The sequence below is a fragment of the Rhinopithecus roxellana genome, chromosome 14 (assembly GCF_007565055.1).
Source record: "Rhinopithecus roxellana isolate Shanxi Qingling chromosome 14, ASM756505v1, whole genome shotgun sequence".
Classification (NCBI taxonomy): Eukaryota; Metazoa; Chordata; class Mammalia; order Primates; family Cercopithecidae; genus Rhinopithecus; species Rhinopithecus roxellana.
Window position 1 is genome coordinate 43,548,211 of NC_044562.1, and position 17,286 is coordinate 43,565,496.

Consider the following 17,286-nt stretch of genomic DNA (forward strand, 5'->3'; position numbering starts at 1 on the left):
GCTGAGTTATAGAAGGAGATGGCCTGGAGTGCTTAGCTCCTGGGATTGCCCTGGTACCTGGAGAAACAGATTCTTTGGCATGTAAGCAGCCCAACAGTGACCACGGGTTTTTGTCATTTGCATTAAGTACCATAACAAGTAGTTTCAGCAATCATTATTTTCATGGAGTTGGTCGGAAATTGTATTTTTATTTCCTTATATGTATATGTTTATTATCAGCTTACATAGGTTTCATTCCAGATGTTTGGATTTGGACTGTACACATTTCTTAGCACCATCAAACCAGCACCCTTCCAGAAGCTTTGAGTGAACACCAACGTAGGCTTGCCATTGCTACATTGTTACACAGCATTGATTTCCTAGGGTGGCCATAACAAGGCACCACAAAGCGAGTGGCTTAAACAACAGAAGGCTATTGCCTCATAGCTCTGGATGCCAGAAATCTGAGATCAGGGTGCAGGCAGGGCATGCTTCCTCCTAGGGCACTATGGAAGGATCATTCTGGGCCTTTCTCCTAGCTTCTGGTGGTTCCTTGGCTTGTGGCAGCATAACTCCAATCTTCATACAGTGTTCTCTCTCTATATGTGACTGTCTCCAAATGTTCCCTTTTTATAAGGATACCTGTCATATTGGATGACAGGTCCACCTGACTCCAATATGACCTCACCTTAACTAACTACACTTGTCATGACCCTGTTTCCACATAGGGTCACATTTTGAGGTACTAGGGGTTAGGACTTCAACATGAATTTTAGGGAGATACAGTTCAATCCACAACAATCTTTTGTACTTGCCCAGCTTTCTGAGCAGCCTTCTCAGGAGGCATTAGCATCGTGTGACAAGTGGGCAGGGAAGCTGGCTACCAGGGCTGGGGAACACACAACTAAGACCCAACCACATGTTGGGCTATGGCTGCTGCCGCACATTTCCTGCACTGTCTGAGTCCGTTTTGTGTTTCTATAACAGAATACCTGAGGCTGGGTAATGTATACAGAAAAGAGGCTTAGTTGGCTTACAATTTTGATGGCTGGAAGGTTCAAGACTGGCATCTGCATCTGATGAGGGCCTCAGCTTGCTTCAACTCATGGCAAAAGGTGAAAAGGGGGTCATCGCACGCTAAGAGATCACATGGCAAGAGAGGAAGCTAGAGAGAAACCAAGGAAGCCAGACTCTCTTTAACAATCCAGTCTCCCAGAAACTAATCCATTCTCCAGGAAAGCAAGGACTCACCCACCCCCAAGAGGGCATTCTTCTCTTCATAGGGAATCCACACCCATGACCCAAACACCTCCCACTATGCCACACCTCCCAACAGGGTCACACTGGGGGTTAAATTTCAACATGAGTTTTGGTGGAGACAAATGACGTTCAAACAATAGCACACGCCAGACAAATAATTTCTAGTCTGGCAGCACTAGCCTCATTCCAAGACTAATGCTGATAACTTTCCCCTTGTACTCTAGGGAGTCCCCTTTCCTCCCTCAGTATCTTCTAGTTGACTTTTAACCTATTTCTTCCTTCTTCTTGAAGAGCCAATAATCAAACAATGAAAATTAGAAACAACAGAAAAAGGAATGAGAGGAAGAGCAAGGGGGAATGTTTGTAAAATACCACTTTCAAGATGGCAAGTGTGTTGTGTACTGTGACATACAGAACTAAGATAAACATTCAAAAAGTAATTTTCTAAGGTTCTAGTTGCTCTGTGCCGCTCAGACCAACTAGAGGTGTAGGAAGTGACACACACAGGGGCAGCTAGGATGGCGCCGCACAGCGGGAGAGTGTGTGCGAAGCCCGCTGTGCTCCCATTAACTCTTCACAGCAGTGCCGGAAGAGGCCATTGGATCTAACACTTGCCAAGGATGGTGCTCCCAGGTGACTGGGGAGAGGGAACATGATTGGGATGGGAGGATGGGGCACTGCAAGGTCGGTGAGTTTGTGAAGATGACTTGCCTAAGAGACAAGGCCCACGTGAATATAGGCCCAAGTGCCATCTTTGTCATCCCTGCTATAGGTCGCAGACACCTACTCTTGGAAAGCTTCCAGTGTAGTCTCAATGCATAATAAGCTGTGAACACCTGGCTTATATCATTTGGAAATTTTTACATAACTCCTACACAGCCAAGTAAACTGATTCCTGACTAGGGTCACAGCACCTAAAATAAAGGACACAGAATCAAAAAGCAACTAAAAATTATAGTTAAAATTAAAATTTTTAAATGCATTGGCAATATTAATACTATTCCTACTTGACTGATACTTAATATATTACTAGTAAATCAGTAGCAAATACGGAAAAATACAGTGAACAAATTATAGGCCAGAAACTATTTATTTTGTCCATAACTCATCTGAAGTTATAGACATTTCAAGAGTTTTACCTGTGATGTTCCCCTAGGCCTGCCCTCTATCCAGATGAAAATAAAAGTTTAGCCCAGAAGCTTCAGCTTTTTTTTTCATCTACTTGATGCCAAGTAGTAAAGTGACAGGAAACAGAATTCTCACCACATGTTTGAGTCATATAAGCTAGATGTTTAGTTTTGTACAAATCTAGCCTGCCTTTTATAGCTTCTCTCTTCTATTTCCTGATTTCTGTCCTCTATTTATAGATGGAGAAACTGGTAACTTTTGCAGTAGTTAATCTTCACTAATATCAAAATAATGGAGAATAGATAAATTACAGCATGATTTTAGAAGAAACACATCTGATTTTATGACTAAAATAAAAATATCTTTAAAGTTGGCACAAATCCTGGCCCATACTCCATGTTTGATAAATGTTAGTTGAAACAAATTGAGAAAAAGGGGCCTAGAGAACCACTAAAAATGAAACAAAACACCATTTGCAGTGTTTTTCTATTCTTTGGAGAAAAATGTAAATCAAGATAAGATGTAAACGCTGAATAAGGGAGTATTCTTAAACTTCAGATTAAGGTATATTAACTTTAGTCACTCTTAAGATATGAGTTTGGTCATAAGGTTATTTGACAAGGTTAGTATTATATACAAAGTACAATTTTGCTGGTAGTAAAATATTTTAAGTCTGTGCAGCAACACGGCAACATAGATCTAGGTAACTGTTACATTCCAATTTAAAATGGTTGCTTTGCTAGCTAGTAGATAAAATGGGTTCTTAAATTTGAGAATCACAGTAAAGCCTAACTTATTCCACTAAAATGTATTTTTCAGCAATGCATCAAAGTAGTTTGCAAAGTTTTGGGGATGAAAGCAAAACACGACTTGATGCCATTCCAAGTGGAAGGCTGGCAGCGCCACGAGTTATGAAAACAATGAATGAATCAATAGCATTCTTTAAGACAAAGGCTTACATCCATTAAGACATGTAGAAAAGCAGTTATAAGTTACAGTTTAAAATAATATTTATAATATTGGCTTGCCTTGGTATAAGATCAGTTTCCTAAAAACACTTGTAAGCATCTTTGAGTGACTTCCATAAGTAGAAGAATTTGGAGAATAAATATCTGAGTTCTGGAGGAAGCCCTCATTTTCCTTATTCTCCCAAGAGTCTTCTCTTCCCTCTCACTAAAGGTCTTCATCTCGGCCTTAAACAGTGGTTTTCAACCAGGGGTGATTTTGCTCTCCTCTCCCCAGGAAACATTTGGCAATGTCTGGAAACATTTTTGTTTGTCATATGGGGGTTGTGGGTAGGGAGAGAGGGAAGGTGCTACGGGTTTCTAGTTGGTGGAGCCAGGGATGGTGCTAAACATCCTACAATGCACAGGATGGCCTTACAATGAAGAAGACAATGAAGAAGTATCTGTCCCGAAATACCAGTAGTTCAAAGATTGAGAAACACTGGCCTAGAGGTATAAATGGGATGAGTGTGTGTGTGTGTGTGTGTGGTATTGGCACATAAACAAGTAGAATATTTTCATAACTGAACTCTTTTTTTTTTTTTGAGGCGGAGTCTCGCTCTGTGGCCCAGACTGGAGTGCAGTGGCCAGATCTCAGCTCACTGCAAGCTCCGCCTCCCGGGTTTACGCCATTCTCCTGTCTCAGCCTCCGGAGTAGCTGGGACTACAGGCGCCCGCCACCTCGCCCGGCTAGTTTTTTTGTATTTTTAGTAGAGACGGGGTTTCACCGTGTTAGCCAGGATGGTCTCGATCTCCTGACCTCGTGATCCGCCCATCTCGGCCTCCCAAAGTGCTGGGATTACAGGCTTGAGCCACCGCGCCCGGCCCATAACTGAACTCTTAAAGCCCTTTGAAACCCATGTAAACTGGTGGCCTTACAAATCAAGTTCCAGTAGAGAAATTCCACTTTCAAATTGGATGAGCAAGGAACGCTCAGAAAGAGTTTTTTTTTTTTTTTTTTTTTTTTTTTTTTTAAATTCCTTGCCCACCCCATCTCCTCAAGTAAAAGTTCTGAAGAAAGCATTGTGATAAATAATCAGAGGCACTGTTTCTTTTATTCCAAAGTTTTATAAGTATAGCCATGCCTTAGCCTGGGATTCGCGACTGCTGTGTTGGGCACCTCCATCAGTTTGGTTTTTATTCTGTCCTGGAAGATTTTACCATACATTTTAACATTGATCGCTACATGGACATTCTACCACCCCTTTCAGTTAGATGTTCTTTTTGTCTTATCATTCTCCAGGCCCTCATCAACACAGCAGGTAATTTTCAGGTAACATTTTTTTTCCAAGAAAGTTATTTTGTGGATAGCAATGGAGTCCTTATTATTCACAAGCTCTAAGACATTTCAGCCAAAAGTACAAAACTATATTTATACTCACACTTTTCCAATTCTTTTCCCAGGGCTTTTTTTTTTTTTTCTCCCCTTTATCTCTTAGCCCAAATTCCTAACTCTTCACACAGTCTATTTTAGAAATTAGAAAGCTTTTTCTTTTCTTTTTTTTTTTTTTGAGACAGAGTCTTGCTGTTTCCCAGGCTGACATGCAGTGGCATGATCACGGCTCACTGCAGCCTCAACTCCCCAGGGCCCAAGCGATCCTCTTACTTCAGCCTGCTCAGTAGCTAGGACCACAGGAGCACAACACTACACCTAGCTAATTAAAAAAATTTTTTTTGCGGAGATGGGGTCTCCCTATGTTGCCCGGGCTGGTCTTGAACTCCTGGGCTCAAGCTATCTCCCTGCCTCAGCTTCCCAAAGTGCTGGGATACAGGCGTGAGCCACTGGCCTGTCCAGAAAACTTTAAAGAAAATGCAAATAATGCCTTCTTAAAAAGTTGTAAACACCCACAATGTTTTTACGCTTAGTGACTTGATGCCAAATATATATATTCATGGGTGAATGAGTATGTTGGGATCTATAAATGTCATTTGTATATTTATATGCATTTGTATACTAGATTTCCAAATCTAGTTCTTTTTCCTTACTACCCAGAGACAGCAGTACCCCTGACATCACCATACAATTTCATCAGAAGAGTTGAATTATACACAAATTTATAGTAAAGGTAAAAATACATGTATCTTGATAGTTTCCTTCCAGTAATATTCACCAACCTTTGCTAGAAGAGATGAAAAGACAAGCAACCAATGTTTTCCTATGGGAAGGAAGATTTAGATCTAAATAAAAATAAGTAGTATCACAGGCTTGACAAACTTTTCTAGAGAATTCTTTTTCCCCCCTGCTCTGCAGAGGGCCCCTGACATGGGGCACAGGTCCAGCTGCTGATAAGTATGTCTATGCAAACCTTATTCTGTTCTTTCTATAATCACCACCTAAAATTTGTAAGTGGTGGTACGTACAACCTAATTTTTTTTATTATTATGATACTTTAAGTTCTGGGATGCATGTGCAGAAGAGGCAGATTTGTTACATAGGTATACACATGCCATGGTGGTTTGCTGCACCCATCAACCTGTCATCCACATTAGGTACATTAGGTATTTCTCCTAATGCTATCCCTCCCCTAGCCCACCACTCCCCGACAGGCCCTGGTGTGTGATGTTCCCCTCCCTATGTCCATGTGTTCTCATTGTTCAGCTCCCACTTATGAGTGGTAACATGCAGTGTTTGGTTTTCTTGTCCTGTGTTAGTTTGCTGATAATGATGGTTTCCAGCACCATTCATGTCCCTGCAAAAGACATGAACTCATCTTTTTTATGGCTTCATAGTATTCCATGGTGTATATGTGCCACATTTTCTTTATCTAGTCTATCATTGATGGACATTTGGGTTGGTTCCAAGTCTTTGCTGTTGTGAACAGTGCTGCCATAAATATATGGTTGCATATATCTTTATAGTAGAATGATTTATAATCCTTTGGGTTTATACCCAATAATAGGATTGCTGGTTCAAATGGTATTTCTGGTTCTAGATCCTTGAGGAATCGCCACACTGTCTTCTACAGTAGTGGAACTAATTTACACTCCCACCAACAGTGTAAAAGCATTCCTATTTCTCCACATCCTCTCCAGCATCTGTTGTTTCCTGACTTTTTAATGATCACCATTCTAACTGGCATGAGATGGTATCTCATTGTGGTTTTGATTTGCATTTCTCTAGTGACCAGTGACGATGAGCTTTTTTTCACGTTTGTTGGCCACATAAATGTCTTCTTTTGAGAAGTGTCTGTTTATATCCTTCCCCCACTTTTTGATGGGGTTATTTTTTTTCTTGTAAATTCATTTAAATTCTTTTTAGATTCTGGATATTAGCACTTTGTCAGATGGATAGATTACAAAAATTTTGTCCCACTCTGTAGGTTGCCTGTTCACTCTGATGATAGTTTTTTTTTTGCTGTGTAGATGCTCTTTAGTTTAATTAGATCCCATTTGTCAATTTTGGCTTTTGTTCCATTGCTTTTGGTGTTTTAGTCATGAAGTCTTTGCTCATGCCTACGTCGTAAATGGTATTGCCTAGGTTTTCTTCTAGGGTTTTTATGGTTTTAGGTTTTAGGTTTAAGTCTTTAATCCATCTTCAGTTAATTTTTGTATAAGGTTTAAGGAAGGGGTCCATTTTCAGTTTTCTGCATATGGCTAACCAGTTTTCCCAACACCATTTATTAAATAGGGAATCCTTTCCCTATTGCTTGTTTTTGTCAGGTTTGTCAAAGATCAGATGACAACTTAATTTATTTTAAAGTACATCTCCATACTTTAAAATAAACATTATTTCTTGGCGAGTGTACTTGGCAAGCTTTCTATTTAAACTGCATATATGATATGATACCAATTTTTAAAAATTGTATGTGTGGATGCATATAGGAAATAAGTCTGTATAAATACTTACCAAGATGTTAATAAATTTGTATATTTATTTGGAAGTGGAACTTTTCTTTATACCTCTCTGTATTTTTTACACAGCTTATTTACTTTAATATTCAGAAAAAGTACTAATTAAGCACAAAATGTTTATGTAAAGACTTCTCAGATGGCACTCCTTGTCCCTCTGATTCACTGGGATTTGCAGCTAGCTCTATTCATTCAATAAACATTTATTAGCCGGGTGTACTGGCGCACACCTGTGGTCCTAGCTACTCAGGAGTCTGAGGCTGGAGGCTCTCTTGAGCTCAGGAGTTCAAGGAGCTGTGATCACACCACTGCCCTCCAGCCTGAGCAATAGAGAAAGATCCTATCTCTAAAAAGAAAAAAAAACCATAAAAATACAAATATTTTTGAATACCTACCATGTGCAAGGCCCTGTGCTAACGGCTGTTAGATAAATAGTTTTGCCATTTTACAAAGATCAAACCTTTCCATTAACAGATATTACCAAGTGCCTATAATGTCTTTAGAGCTGCTGGGAGCTCTAGATACAGGGTCAAACAAGACTTGTTTCCATACTATAACCATGTAAACCAAATAAGAAGTAATAATGATCATGATGTATGTTTTAAAGGAGATACTTTTGGGTAACATCATGGATGGTGACTGGGTGGGGGAGGTGTGGCTGCTTTAGTTACGGTAGCCATGGGAAGTCCTGGCTGAAGAGTTGCCTCCTTCTAATATTTGTGACTTCTGATGAAGTTCTGTCTTCACAAAGTTGCCTCCTTCTAACATTCAGGCCTCAATCTTTGGGTTGACAGGACCTCGAGCAGAAGGAATAGCAAGAGGGATCAAGCTCACTATATTCAGGGAACAAAAGCAATGACAAACAAAAGACAGTGACAGAGAGCAGAGAAGGAAGAGAAGTCAGGAGAGCCAATAGGGCAAACTTCAGGCCATGGCAACGAGTTTAGTTTGATTCTCATCACATGAGAAGTCATTGGTGAATTATAGGTGGAGAAGTGATGTTGCCTAGTTTACATTTAATAAAGATCCCACTGGCTTCTGAGTTAACAGTAGATTTTGGGGAAACAAGAGTATAGGCAGGATGCCAATTGGGATGCTGTTGAGGACACAGCTAGAAGTTGCCATGTAGGAAGGATGATAGTGGGAGAGAAATATTAAAAATTTTAAAATTGGAAAAATACCTCCCAACTGGGAACAAAAAAGCAAGGGTCCGGGAAGTTCCAATCTTCCATTATATAGCAATGGTTCTGTTTCGACTTTTGTCTTAGGGGGAGTGGCTGAGATTACTGTCTCTCAGTGTCCATTTTTCCCTAACTTTTGTACTAGAACTCTCTGAATTCTAGCTAGACACATGGCCATTTGGTTATAAAGGAATGATCTTATGCCTAAGCTCAGACCATTGGGAAATGAAGACAATTAATGTATGCAGTTTGTTGGTCATCTCCTGAGGGACACAACCACAAGAGAGAAGACTCTTCACTCCTCCCTCAGGCTGGAACTCAGACATGGCATCAACAGAGCTTTGACCAGAAAAATACCCTGGGGCATGGTGGAGAAGACAGAGGCACCTGCTTTCCTGAATGACTTCATGGGACAGAGCCCTCTGGCTGGCCTCCATTGCTCACCTTCGATCTATATCACATGATAAAATGAACTTTCTTTTTCAAGTCATGCTGTATTCCGGGATCTTTTGGTTAGAACCACTTCTTCTGTACACTAAGTAATATGGGAAAGCCAACAGAAGCGTCTAAGCAGAGAAGCTAGGGCATGGCAGATGCCTTTGTGGCTGATCAGGAGTTTTAAAAAGATAAGCAAAAAAGTCTTCTTTTCAATGTCCTCTTGCCTGAGATAGGAGAAGATGTAACCAACTGAGAGAAAAACTATTTTGATACTAATCTTGTCAGGAGCCTTATGGCCATACCCAAGCCCTGGGAGAGTTCTCACTCTCAGCTAAGACTCAGGATGAGTAATAAATAAATAGTCTGATCATGAACTCTGAATAACATTAAATTTGTGAAAAATAAACTAAAAGATAACAGATTTATTTTCTATACCAGTTATTTTTAAGAAATTTTACGGTTTGAATTAATTACTCTTAATACAGAAGTTAGGTCTTCACTATACAAATATGGAAAATATACCAAGCTGTGAATCAATCAAGCTTTATGCTAGGCTTTATTTATGCTAGGCTTTATTGTGCATCTGTGTTGGGTGGATACAGCCAACTATTCTCATCTGGTTGCAGTATACCAAAATTTGGGAGCCTTTCTTAAAAAAAAAATAAAATAAAATAAAGAGCCTGTCTCTAGGTTTTAGAGAGTAACATACACAACATAAAATGAATTAAGCCATACTAAATATTACAGTAGGTAAGGAAATTATCATCAAATATCGGGAAAACACTACCTCCCTTATGAAGTTTTTGTGAAGACTAAAAAAGAGAATATATGTAAATCCCTCAGCAAAAAGTATTGTTGTTACTCTTAGTTTCTCGATTTCCTATACTCAGTCAATTATTTGGCTTTCACATTCCAAAATATTCTGAAATCTGCCTTGCATCCCCTTAAAGAGCAATCAAGTGATTATTCCCAGTAAACAGATAACTTGACTTTTCTACATCACTCAATGTAGGGATGAGAATGAAGCATAGAGACGGGAAAACAACATTTATGGAACCACTATACATACACTTTAGATTGGTTATCTCCTTTGATTTCCATAACTCAATGAGGTGATACCATTTCAATGGTTAAACTGGATTTCAACAGAGGTTAAACTTGTCAGTTACATAACCAAGTCGTTGTTAATGGCAAAGCTGAAATTCAAGCCCAGAGCTGTGTGTCTCCAAAGCTTACCTTTCCCCCCTGCACCTCTGGCAGAGGGGTGGGGGGGATCTGAGCCTCACAGTACATAGAATACAGGGTTATATGCAACACTCTTAAACATAGTAGAGGACCCCAAAAGCACTTTGCATTCTCAATTTTCTTTTTTTAATTGCAAGAAGAATTGATCATTTCCTCCTCCATATTCCCATTTAACATTTTGTAGTTATTGGTTTATAGGCCTATTTATGGTTGCTCCCACTAGCCTGCTAGCTTTTCATGGGCAAACATTTTAGCATTTGTATATCTTAGTGTCCAGTAAAATACCTGCAAATAGTAGACACTCAACAAATGCTTATTGAATCATCCGCAAATTCCCTAACAACAATAATGTGTTATGTCCAGTTGCTGGGCTGCTGGCCGTGGCAATTTCCAGGTCTGTCTTTGAGCTCTCTTTAGTCTCCAGGCCCAAATCTTCACAAGGTTTCCATGAGCAGTAGCTATCACGTGTGTGAAGACATGTGAAGAACTGTATATCAGAACTGTCACATATTGACTAGTATAAACAATCACTTTTGGAGGTCATGCTTTATTAACCACAGAAACCTTTGTTAATAAATGAGAAAACAGTTCTTTTACTGTACCTGAGTTTGAGTGCATGAAAAGGTTCTGAAGGGCAGCACGCGCGTGCGCGCGCGCACACACACACACACACACACACACACACACACACACAGCAAGCTAGTATTATCCCTACAGTACCAGAAACCTTCTGAAATGTTATCTCACTGCATGGAGGTGGAATCACAATAGTAAACATGAGACGCGCTTTCACAACAAATTCTTTGAACATATTCATAGCTATCAGCAATGATATTAGACTCAATTAGGCAACCCTGATTTGAGCTGCAGATGATCTTTACTGTAATTAGTTTCTTTGTTGTACACATTGTCACCACTGAGGAAGGGTCATTAAAGGGCACACTCTCCTATAAGTCATCACACTCTGGACCCTTTAAGTATGATGGCAACTGGCAAAGAAAACACAAAATTTCTCCCCCTGCATGGCAATACAAGGGGGAACAAATAGTGCCTGAATCCTACTTATTTCCATTTTTTGTCAAAATGTTCTTAGTATGATCTTGCTGAGTCCATAAGAGCACATGTCACAGAGTTATCACTGTCAGTTTGGGCAGCACTAGGCAGAAAGGTAAAATAAAAAGCAAGTCACATTCTGCACAGCTCTGAGCTGTACATGTTTTATAATCCAGGCTGTTCTTCAGTGTGGGAATATAGCCAAGAACTGTAAAGGTCTGATATTTTACCCTACTTGCAAGCTAACAAGTTAGCCCACCATAGTTTTATAAATTCTGGTAGAAGAAATAAGAAAATAAGAATAAGAATCTGGTTAAGATAAAAGGCTTTATTACTCACAACAGTTAGCAGATGAACCAACCAGACTGGCTTGGAGTTTCCATTAGGAGAAAAATAAAAACATCATGCCCAGGAATGATTTGGGCAGAGTCCTGAATTTTTAAAATAAGTCCATATAACTCTCTACCTCTTTGCTCCTAATCATTACCCAGGAAGCAACTGAGAGAAAATGATCCCTTCCCAGGAAGAGTGGCATTGGATGATCAATTGTCTTACTAAGGTGTGTGGATCAGGAGAAAGTGAGGGAAGAAGAATAGGAGATGTTAATGAGGAGACCATTCCGATGTCCACAATGCCAGATGCCCACAGATGGCTCAACTGACGAGCATGGAAGGTTCATCAAATAACCTGAACGTCAGCACACTGTTGAATGACTTTTATGATAAAAGGCACACTGGTGTCAGACTTCAGATCATTCAGACAGCCCAAAACATGGCATGGATTAGTTTCAAGGGCCATAATGGTGGGGCCAGAATTGGATGATCAACTGGAACAAAAACACCATAATCTGGAAAAGGGTCCACAGCCGTGAGGTCCCGTGGACAGCCCTGAGAGGGAATCAAAAGTCAAATGTCAATCTGCCATCACAGGTGGGTCAATGCTCAGTGTGATGTGTCCTCCCTTGTTGCAACTTTTGGCAGAAGTTCCAAGTCTGGTATGCAGTCATAGTGTCTGCATCAGGAACATAGAGACCTTTACTTTGTGCCCAGTCTGTGATTGTGGATGTGTTTCCTCATCCATTATGGTGATGGACCCAGGCAGCAATGAAGGCAATCTGGGCAGAATAGGCTTAATCAGCAACTTGAGTCCTGGCACTCTCATCAGAGACTGGATTCTTGTCATAGGCTTCATCCAGACAGTTCCTTCAGCAGCTACAATTTATCTCCACAGTTTGCAGCCCTAAATAGGGGTATTTGAATCTGCCAGTCTTTAGTTTCTAAGTGGCAGACCAAACAGGTAGGCCATGGGCAATGGCTCGAGTCAATAAAAAATATAACAGGTTCTTCAAGGATAGCATTGGCCAGAGCCACGAGAACAGCTTGAGTTCTGTCCACGGAGTGGAGCAACCTCCTTCATTTTCGGTTTTGTGTTGCTGACACTGAGGTCGAACAGCCACAGCAGCCCAGTGAATACCGCCAGATTTCAACTTAATTGAACCAACCAGGCCCAGGATTCTAGGGAAACAGCTGTGAATTGAAGACCTTGTAGAACCAGTGACTTTGCTTCAGTTGGCAGTGTGGATAGAGTATTCCCCCAAAGCAATAGGTACCAATCTTACTGGTAAAGCCTAGATGCTACTGAAGCCATGCTGTTTGTGTTCTTGAATGTGCCATTTCATCACATTTGACTAGTGAAGCTTGTTGGGTCCTTCCCCACTTGTTAGTCATTGAATCCAAAAGACTCACCCCAAAATAGGAATATCACCTCAGAAAGGCACAAGGCTTCCAAGGGTCAGGCACTCAGTGTTGACAAGAGCACATAGCAAGCTAATAGCCACTTTTTCAAAAAGGGTGTTCCTGGTAGCTGCATCAGGGAGGTGATGAGTCTAAAACCTCAAAGAGGAATCTCTGGGTAGAAACGACCTCCTTGTGCTAGAGGCTCCAGTCAACAAAATCATCAGTCAGAGAGACCTGTAGTCCAGAAGGGTAATTAGGGTTATGGGGCCCCAAAGTAGAGAGTGTGTTATAACTTGCAGGATAGCTTCCAATGCAGCTTATTCATTTGGGTCCCACTCAGAGGATACTGATTTGAAAGTTAGCCCATATAAAGATACTCAAATAGAATTCTCTAGTGAGGTACATACTGTCTCTAATACTTGGTAGTAGGGATCAAAGAGAACAGTTTTTCCTTGACTACGAAAGATACTGAGTGATATGTATCCAACCACATAGTATTGAGAAACTTTTCTTGGTCAACAGGCCCCTGAATTTTGTCAGTTTATCAGCCACCTCCAATAAGGGTGACTAAGCTGAGGCTGCTGACTTGCCAATCAACAAGCTGTCATCTATATATAATGAGGGCTTTGGACAACTCTTCTCAATTAGGAGAATCTCTTTTCTGGCACTTATGGGACAGGCAAGTACAAGCATCAATTCCTATTTACATTGCAATGTAGAAGCAGCAGCAACAGCACATTGAATTGGCCCAAAGGACCCCACCCACAAGGTCAGGCTAGCTTTCTTTCCCTACTGTGAACCCTGACTGACACCCCTAACTGAATCTGCATGTCTTTTCCTCCCACAGGTCTAGGTAGGTTCTGTATCCAACAGAGTCATAAAAGTTTGATTCTCTCTCCAAGATTCCCCACCATACTGGGATGAATGTGTATGGTCTTTCATTCCCCTTGAGGACAGGAAGACCTTGGCCCCATCTCTAATCATTTTTCCTTAACCTGGCTTAGATCAGGGGAAGAAAGAGAAAGAGACAGAAAGATCGAGAGATTATTTTCTCATTATTGTCCACCAATTCTATATAAAACCAATCTAGGCCATTAAAAGCCTGGATCCTAGTCAATGCCTCATCTATGGTTCCCCACAGGAGTTTTTCTTTTCCAGGAAAATCTTCCAAAGAAGGCCAAAGCTCCCTTTTAGCCACCAGGGCCCCACTGCAAAAATGTCTGAGACTTTCTACTGTCATCTCCAACTGGATTTAAGATCTGCATTAGAGATTACAGGAAGTTTTGAGCTATAAAAAAGCCCAGCTTTTGCCATTTTGTCTTAATAAGCTTTACTTACCCAACACCTCATTTGCTGAGCAAACCAGCCAAAGTTCCAATGATTTGTCTGGGTTTTGCCCACACTGGTAGGTAGATTTTCCTCCTTTCATGCTCAGTGTAGATGTGTGTCTCTGTAACTTGTCTGAAAGAGAGGAATCTTAGTGATAGCTGCTACAGTGGGAGAGATTTGAGGTTGACCCCTCGGTTGGTGAGGAAGTTCCCTCACCCAGAGGAGAGTTAGCAACAAGCAGCGCACTATTTGAACAACTATTTCTCAGCCTACTTCCTGATACTCAACCTGCAATTCCTACAATTTACCTTCTCAATTCCTTCTCACTAGCAATAGCAGTAGAGGACAATTTATTCCCCAGCTAGCCATACAATTTGGTCGGTTCACTACTAAGTCCTATGACTTTCCCCAAATCCTATTAATAGGCTTGTGGACCACTCATCTTTCCTCTTCCAGAAAGCCATGTCTTTGTCAGCATCTCACCATCATTACCAAACTGTGAAGAATTGTGAAGAGTCTGACATTTGCCCTACTTGCAAACCAAGAAATTAGCCTACCATAGTTTCATGGAAAACCCAAGATTCCTAGATCAGCGATGAAGAATGGCTTCATTCTTCATTCAATAGCAATAGCCAGAGTATCCGTGTTTTTGCTTTTGTTCCTCAAGTCCCAATTCCAACAGGTGGCACAGAGGGTCAGGTGACATCATCCCATGCAGCAGCTCAGGTTACAGGAGGAGAACCTGAGCTTAGGGAAACTGAATCTTTTATAATGGTCAGTAAGTACGCCTGCCCTTTGCTCCAGAGAGAGACACTAGCTCCAGCTTTCAAGGCTTTTGACTGTACAAACATCCCTTTACAGGAAGAAAAAGCAAGTCGGTGCTTTGCTCCCAAGATGTGCAGAAATATGAGAGATCCACAGAAAAGTGTCTCCATCAGGACAGAGAACTATCTATCAGCACGGTGGGAGTGGCACTTGAACAGCAGGTGACTGGGAATTGAATTAGCATCTCATGTCAGTATGTGTATGATGTACATGGAGGTGGTGAGAGCTTATGTGATTACATAAATAAATTTTCAACCTTCCACAAGAGATGAAAATGAAAATCCTCACAAGAGGAGAAAGAACCTGAAATTTTCCACCTACGGAGGGACAATAGAAGTCAAGGCATTTATTTTTTAAATAGATTAAATTCAAGCGCTATTGGTAATTGTTGAATTAGGATGATAGGTATCTATTAGTTCCTTTTACTATTTTTAACTCTGTTTTTATGTGTTTAAAATTTTTTTGTAATAAAATTTTAAAACATTTTTAACTAAACAATTTGAAGTAGCAGAACTATTCATTGAAGAGAAGGTGCTTAGGATAAAAACCTCTTAGTTGGGGTTCGTATTGAATGTTTCTCTCCCGGAAAATCTCTACTATAGTAGAAAGAAGAAAAATATGTAAACATTTTATCTACTGATATAATCAAAACTGAAAGTTTTGTTTTAGAAATACTTGATATATTTTAAATATGGGGACAAAGACCTGAGATGAAAGAATGTTAGACAATCACATTAAATTTCACTAGATGACTAAGTGCTATACTCAACATGCTAAAAGGATCTAATATATGATCCATGTATCACTAAAGTTCCAGTGATCACTGAGAGAACAAGGAGAATGCAGGTCTTACAAGTGTTTACAAGACTATTTATATATAAACAACAAACAAAACCAAAACGAAACTGACTTTGAGGGTACCTAGCCATTCATTCTTCATTGAGTATCAATCATGTGTCAGACACTGTGCTAGCTGAGTGAATCTAAAAAGAGAATAGGGTTAGACTTTATTTAAAAAATCATGATCTTCAGTATTTTTTTAAAGTTGTATTGTCCTTATATTGTTGCTAGTTATTGTATGATTTAGGCATTGAATGTTTTTGAAAGGGGAATACAGAACAAATTCTGATAGGTGGCAGTTGGTTCAGTTCTGAACTGATGGAGAGAAAATGAAGAAAAACCTCACCACGCTTAGACAAGGGATAGAAAAGTTTCCGACAACTCTCTGTGTGGGCAATAAGCAAACGGTGTGTCTAGGGGACATTAAACTGAGCTATGATTATAAGATGATCCTCTCTGGGTTATTTGTTTGAAGCTCTACTAATGGAATCCATTATTGACTGGTTCCTCTGGCCCCTATTTTGTAGCTGCCTTAGAGCCCAACAGCCTGGTGACTGTCCCTGGATCCAGAGGGTCCCGAGGACAGTGCAAAGTGCCTGGACTGCCCCTCAGCCTGAGCCCCATATCTCAAGGAAGGCAGAGAAGGATCAATAGGGTCGAAATTGGGAATCAACAGAAAGACTATGATCCCTTAGGGAGATGATACCTGAGAGAGGATATGACCAAAATCTGTACTCTTTGTAGGGCCTCAGTGGTGAGGCCTGGCTGCTGTATATGGCTGTACCAGTTGTACTTTGCAAGGGCACCTAGCCAAAGGCATGACATGGGGGTGGGGGACTAGACTGGAGTTGAAATCTAGCCTATGCTCCACTCACTGAGCCATGCACCTGGCATAAGGCTGTATCTGTCTGAAAGAGGGAGCACCCATTCTAAATTAAGCGCCCAGAGTGGGTGCTGTTTCTTATCTTCATAGAGGCCTGTATGGGCTAGAGGCAGCCCTAAAGTGAGAACATATTCAAATCCTGGAATGCTGAAATTCAGGGGCACCCATTGAAATTTTATGAAACTAGTTTAAAGATAAATAAAAGATGGCATTACTTTATACAGTGGGTAGTAAACATATGGAACTCATTATCCTCAAGATGTTGCATAGTCCACAAATATAAATAGGATAAAGAAAGACTTAGATAAATTCATCCTTGTTAGATTCATATGAGCTGCTAGAGCATTGTTAGAAACACACAGGGAACATTTCCAAATGCTTTCAGGGAAAATACCATGTTTGTCTTCAAAATGTCCTGCAGTGCCCGTGCCATGGACTTAACACAGCAAATCTCTGGTTATCCAGGTTTCTCAGGGATATCAACATCTACAGTAACCAAGGTTTCCAAGTGACTGGAAGTTAAGCTACTACATTTT